This window comes from Triticum urartu, chromosome 7A, assembly GCF_056163025.1.
Source record: "Triticum urartu cultivar PI428250 chromosome 7A, HENAU_Tu73, whole genome shotgun sequence".
Classification (NCBI taxonomy): domain Eukaryota; kingdom Viridiplantae; phylum Streptophyta; class Magnoliopsida; order Poales; family Poaceae; genus Triticum; species Triticum urartu.
In genome coordinates, this window is record NC_141879.1 from 94,906,436 (window position 1) to 94,913,483 (window position 7,048).

General features: G+C 44.8%; 1 pseudogene; it reads left to right on the top strand.

Annotated features, from left to right (window-relative positions):
* Nucleotides 1-6,976, top strand: part of LOC147958172 (protein FAR1-RELATED SEQUENCE 12-like) — an 89,182-nt pseudogene extending 82,206 nt beyond the window's left edge.
* Nucleotides 6,977-7,048: the final 72 nt, after the last annotated feature.

Sequence of the window (7,048 nt, forward strand, 5' to 3'; positions counted from 1 at the left end):
CGACGCCCACGTCACTTGTGGGACGTGGATGTAGTGTCCGACACCGACGGGCACATGTATCTCACACCCACGATACTTGCTATTTAGGGTTTCCTCTACCACTCGGCGACCCTCGACAATCCTTGTTGCCGATAAAAAGAAAGAGGAAGAAGAAGAAGAAAAAAAGAGGAGAAGAACTCCTCTATTCTTTCTTCTCCTCTTTTTTTTTCTTCTTCCTCTTCTTTTTTTTATCCTTGCAGCGTTGTCGAGGCCACCCCAAACCCTAGAGAAGCAGCGTCGAGGCCACTAATTAATATTAGTTCTACGTTTGCCATTAATATATCCATCTTTCATGTTTGAATAATAATTGCCATGTTGTAAATATTTGTAGAAACTATGGACACCGCTCGAGACGAAGTACAAGTAGAGTTGTTGGGGGACATAATCGCACGAGGAAGTGATGCCGTCTGCTCGTTGTTTCTCAACGACACCGATGGTCTGGAAGCAGCTGGCTATGATTATGATGGCTCCGGTGACCTAATGCCGGTGCAAGAAGGAAACCGTGAGGACGGCTCCGGTCACCCAATGCCGGTGCAAGAAGGAGACCGTGATGACGTCTCCGGTGACCGAACCGAGTCCGGCCAGGTATATATATTAGTTAAGCTTGTGCTGACTAGCTAATTGATGCATTCATTGTTTTGGTATGTACACATATTAATTAAGTCTTTGTTCTTTTTTCTAGCCCTCCGGATCGAGCACAACTTCGGTAAAGAGACGAGGCCCGAAGAGAAAGTTGAGCTCAGATGAAAGATTTGAGATCATAGCAATCGCGCCCGACAGCCAACCGATTGAACCCCTATGGACAAAGAGCGCATTTGTTGCTCAGTGCGGGGTTCTAGTTAGGGACAAGATCCCGATCAGCATCCAGCAATGGTTAAAGCCAGCTAAAGAAGATCCTGAGGTGTCTTATGTCAATGATATGCAGAAAAATGATCTTTGGACTGAGCTGAAGTCAAATTTCACCCTACCGGCAGAGGATGATCCGGAGAAGCCAGTTAAAGAGCAATTAATCAAGTCTTTTGCTCTTAAGAGGATGGCAGAACTATTTAGGAGTTGGAAGAAAGAGCTGAATAAGTTTGTCGAGAACAAAGAGACACCAGAATTGAAGGGCAGATATGAGAAGATCAGAGATCACTGGCCCGCATTTGTGGCCCACAAGACATCGGAAAAGAGTAAGAAGATGTCGGCGACAAGCAAGAAAAATGTTACGAAGAAGAAGCATCACCATCGCACGGGGTCAGGTGGCTACCTCGTAGCCCAGCCTAAGTGGGCCAAGAGTGAGAATGATCTGGTTGATAAAGGGATCGAACCATAGACAATTAACTGGCCAGACCGTTGCCGGACTTGGTTCTTCGGGGCTGGCGGAAACTTGGACCCTGTATCAGGGAAGTGCATTTGGACGGACGAGCAAATGGAAATACCAGTCAAGAGGCTTAAGCACTATATCAAAGCAGCGCAGTAAGGGACGTTCGTTCCAGACAGAGAGAACGACGCGCTCACAATGGCCCTCGGGAATCCTGAGCACCCTGGATGCACACGAGGCATGCCAAGCTCCATTCCATGGAAGGCTGGGTTTCCGAACGCAGGCAGTTACAAATGCCACGAGAGGAGGAAGAAAGTGGAGCAGACCCAACTACATGCGCTGCATGCTAGGGTACAAGCGATAGAGGAACGAGAAGCAAATCGCAGCAAACAAACTGCCGAAGCTTCCCCGAAGCTACCCCGCCATCTCAATGGAGAAGCAGTGTGGCTTCCACCGAGCTGCTTCAGCCGGAGCATGTCTTGACGGCTCCTGCCAGCTATCCCGTGGATGCTATCACGGAGTCTCAAAATTGCCACCTTATGACGCAATGGATTAATATGAAGGTCAAGGCCGCTGTTGGCTCTGTTTTTCCTACTGAACCGGGTGCAACTTTTCACTGCCGGCCAATTCCAGAAGGATATGCTAGGGTGATGGTGGATTAAATAACGGAGGGATTTGAGGACCTCCAGCTTGACCACCCTACCGGTGAAGGGGAGACTTGGCTGGGTTCTGCTCTGAAGACTCCATGCCTATGGCGGAAGGAGCTCATCAACCTTCCGAACTGGATGCCTCCGCCTCCTCCTCCTCCTCCGGCGAGTCAGGGCACTCCGCCTCCTCCTCCAGCGAGTGACGATCAGGGCACTCGGCCGGCTCCTTCTCCGGCGCGTGGCGGCACTCCGCCTCCTTCTCCGCCTGCACCGGCACGCCCGAGCAGCCAGCCTCCTCCTTCTCCGACTCATCAGCAAGGGCGGAAGAGACCCGCCGCCGCTCCGGCTGCTCCAGCGCATCGTAGTCCTTCTCCTCCGCCTCGTAAGCAAGTAAAGAAGACAACCACTCCGTCTGCTTTGCCGGCGTCTAGCAGTACAACCAGAGGCGGGAGGACATACAGATTCGGTCCTTCTCTGAAGACTCCAGAGAAGTTACCATATGAGAGGACCCCAAAGGAGAACACCGAGATCGCGCGAGAAGAAGTGAGGAACTTCTTTGAAGGGGTGAAAGCAAAGAAACATCCACCTCTAGAGGAGAAGGTAGATCCGGTGAAAGCGAAGCGCACTCTGGCTGCCCTGACAAAACCACCCAAGTCTCCGCCGAAAGGCAACTATGATCGCATTATTGGGAAGGAATTTGCCGAAGCAGAGCGGTCGGAAAGAACGACGAGCTGGGAAACAAATTGCCCAGCTCGGCGAACAAGCGAAGCAATCGTGCCCCCCGCTCAAGGTGCCTAGCGACATCGTCTCTAATGATCCAAGGATGGTGCCTGGTTATAGAAATCTTGGAGATTACCTGCCCGACGATGTGCATTATGATTTCATGGAGGTGCAGATACAAAGGTACGAGTACGGGAAGCTTCTCGTCAAAGATGAAAGATCTCTATCAACGATGATGCGAAGATTGCATGATTGGTACTTGAAAATCTGCAAAGAGTCTAGGGGGGAGGAGTACTTTGTATGTGAGAGTTAAAAAGGAGCATGACCTCGTTGGAATTGAATTGTTGCATGTTCCATTTGAGGAGTTCTTTCAGTTTTTCAATCAATTGGCCCATGATAAAGCAACGGTCACCTTCTACTGTCTGTAAGTAGTACTACTTCTGTCATTAAGTCTCTCTATATAGCTCAGCTCTTTCATTGCATGTATTTATAATTATCCTCACTATATTATGCAGATTGAAGATCGCCGAATTGAAGAAAAGACAAATCGGTGATATTGGGTTCATTAACACAAATCTCATAGATGCAACTGAGGTTAAATTACATGCCGCAGATACCGAGGCGAACTTGCTACGATCGTTGGTAATAAATCAAAACAAAGATATAATACTCTTTCCTTACAACTTCAAGTGAGTGTTACTGTCTTGTGCATATTTGGTTTCCCTTATATATTAGTCAAGATTATAGTAATCTAATTAATGAGTTATGCATGCGTGTGTAGTTTCCACTATATTCTCCTAGAGATTAAGCTTGAGCAGGGAATAGTAAGCTTCTTAGACTCAAGACGAAAAGATCCCCGGGACTATGCGGACATGACTCAAATGCTCGAGAAGTAAGTTAAATCGATCATTATCCACCGTATCAGCAACTTTATTCATTTCCTGATATATCAAGTAATTGTTTTCTTTGTCTGGCAGAGTTTGGAAAAAATTCACAAAAAAAGCTCCGGGACTCCCGAAGAAGCTGCAATTTAGACACCCGAAAGTAAGTACTATAGTAGCATGTTCCGTGCATCTCCTAGTGATTCAAGCGCTAGTTTCATCAATACCATTTGGCATTCTTGCTTATTAGTTTGATTGACCTCTATTTCTTGTAAAGTGGTTGTGGCAGGAACAAGGGAATGATTTCTGTGGATACTACGTTTGCGAGTCCATCCGCCACACGACCTGCGAGCGGGGCTACTCTGACGAACAATATGAAGTGCGTAAATAACAACATTCACAATTTTATTTTATTACCATCATTTGTGTTGAGTTTCATTCATTCATATATATATGTATTGACCCCCTTCTTCAAATTAGATGTTTCGGAAGTGGGATGAACTCCTAGCACCAGCTCACATGCGAGCAATTCAAGAGGAATTGGCGGCATTCTTTCTTGACCACGTGATCGCTGAAGACGGAGAATACTATGTGGACCATGCGTCCGTATGTTAGGAGATTATATTTGTAAGAGATAATTATTGTATATATGTAGCCGGTAGTGTCGGATAGATATACGAGAACTTGTTGTTCGACCAATCTCTCGGAGAAGGAGAGGTGGTCGATATCACTTCTCTCTGTATGCATATATGTTCATGACGATCTTCTGTTTCCTTCGTTTGCTTACTAGCTAGCTAGCATGTCTAGTCCTCTCTATACGTATGTATAGTACGTAGTGTCGACCAAGCACGGACATAAGATCGGACACTTCTCTCTATTAATTATAGCTAGCTAACACAATATATGAAACACCTAAATTAACCCAACAAAACCCCCACCCCCCCCCCCCGGTCAAAAAAAAATAAAAACCCCAGCCACAGAAATGCTGACGCGTGGATGTCTATTGATCCCGGTTGGTGCCACCAACCGGGACCAAAGGCCCTCCTGCCTGGGCTCCGCGCACAAGCCACGTGGAGGCCCATCTGTCCCGGTTCTGGATTGAACCGGGACTAAAGGGACAGGGCATTAGTACCGACCCTTTAGTCCCGGTTCAGGAACCGGGACAAAAGGCCCTTACGAACGGGACAATAGGCCCTTTTTCTACTAGTGTTAGCAGAATAAATGGCATAGTTGGCAGCTTCTATGGTACAGCGGATGGTGTTCCATTCACGAAGAAAGCTCTGAGGACTTTGTGTTCGGACATTGCAGCTGAAGCTCTAAAAGATGATGTAAGAAAAACAATTGAGGGTTTCAGAGACAATATAGCTCAGGACAATAGGTTTGTTTTCTCAATGCAGCTGGACGCCAATAAAATCTAAGGTCTCCCATGTGGACAAGTGGTCCGAGCAGAGCTCTATATTCTCACTTTGGTGATGTTGTAACATTCGATACAACGTACGAGACCAACATATACAAGATGCCGTTTGGGATGTTCACTAGAGTGAATATCCACTTCCAGAGTATTATTTTCGCTGGAGTACTTCTTACAAACAAGACTGCAGAATATTTCGATTGGGCTTTCAAGGACTTAGTTCTGATGATGGGTGGTAAAGCACCATGTATGATGTTGACAGGTTTGTCTATCATATTTCAAACAAGTTATTAACCAGCATGAGAAATATATATATCCAATCCTAAAATGACCTTATTTTATTTGAACTGCAGACCAAGCTTTGGCGATGGCAGTGGCAATTAAGAGAACTTTACCCAAGACCACACACCGGTGGTGTAAATGGCATGTCTTGGGTAGGGCTCAGGAAGTATTGGGACATGTATACAAAAAGCATTTAAGTTTTGGTGATGATTTCAACATGGTAGTGAACCATATGCTAACTGTTGATAAGTTCGAGAGGGCATGGGATTTCCTCATCGAAAAATATAACCTCCGTTCCAATCCATTCATGACTAGGGTGTATGAGTGTAGAGCCAAATGGGCAAAACCATACTTCAACGACATCTTCTGTGCCCGACTGACCAACACTCAGCGTAGTGAAAGCGCCAACCATGTATTGAAGATTTACATCGCTGCTCAATCGTCTCTGAATGTTTTTGTAAAACAGTACACCAAACTAATCAGCCAGAGGGAGAAAGATGATAATGTGGCCGAGAAAAACACGAGTCAGGTACACTATGCTTTGCCATACCTATATAATAAAACATTGTATATATAATATTTACTAACAATTGATATCTTCTCTAGAGATCCATAAAGCTGACAATGAGATATCCAATTGAGCATCATGCATCTAAGATATACACGATCAGTGTGTACAAACTTTTTCTTCAAGAACTACTCAAATCAAGCTCTTACATTGTTACTGTTTTGACTGATGGTGCATTATATGAGGTACGACACATTGAATCTGCAACTAGAGAGGCTTGGTCTCGTGTTATTTTCAATATTGAGATCAGCTGCAACGGTCAATTTTACAAATGCCAGTGTGGGTTGTACAGTCATTTTGGCATACTTTGTTGCCATGCACTTAGGGTGAGTCTATTTACTCATAAGAATTCTTTTCGTCACATATATTTATATATATCCCATATTTTGTACCTAATCCAATGTTGTCAAATTTCAGGTTATGCTTCATTTAGGTGTATGTAAAATACCAGATTTGCACATCATGAAGCATTGGACTCAACAAGCTAGGTCTGCAGTCCCTGCCAATCTAGTTGAACCAAATGTTGAAAAGGGACCTATATTGACTAAAGAATTCAGACATGAGATGATACATATGGCAACAATTGAAATTCCAAGCCTTGGTGACCATGACAATGAAACATATGACATAGTTATGAGGAACATCGAGCGATTGAAGAAAGAGGTTTCAGTGTACATGTCCTCCATATCTACCACTTGTCAGATAGGATATGGCTCTCACCAATGAAGCGAAGATGTGAATTCTAGTCACAATTCTGTGATGGATGACTGTAGTGATGTTGATTCCTCAAAAAGTTTATGCATAGTTGATGAGAATAGCAACAAGTCCATATCAATTAGTTCTATTAAAGCACCACTGATAAAGAAGAAAAAGGGAAGGAATCACAACTCGAGGTACAAGTCCAGGTTGGAAGGAATAATACGGAAACCAAGACAATTGCCAGCCATAGATGAGACTTGTAAGCAACCAGGAGGACAGTCCGGCGTCCAGCAGACAAGGTTTTGCGGCTACTGCCGTGGAAAAGGACATGATGTTAGAACATGTGAGACAAGGTTGCAAGATGGTGTGGAAATAACACCCAAGAGGCGGAAGAAGTACACTGGAATACCAGAAAGGTGTATATAGCATCTATTTGGTGTTATTAATATTTGTTAACCTAATAACCTCCCACACATACCTTTATTGTAGTATGGCAGA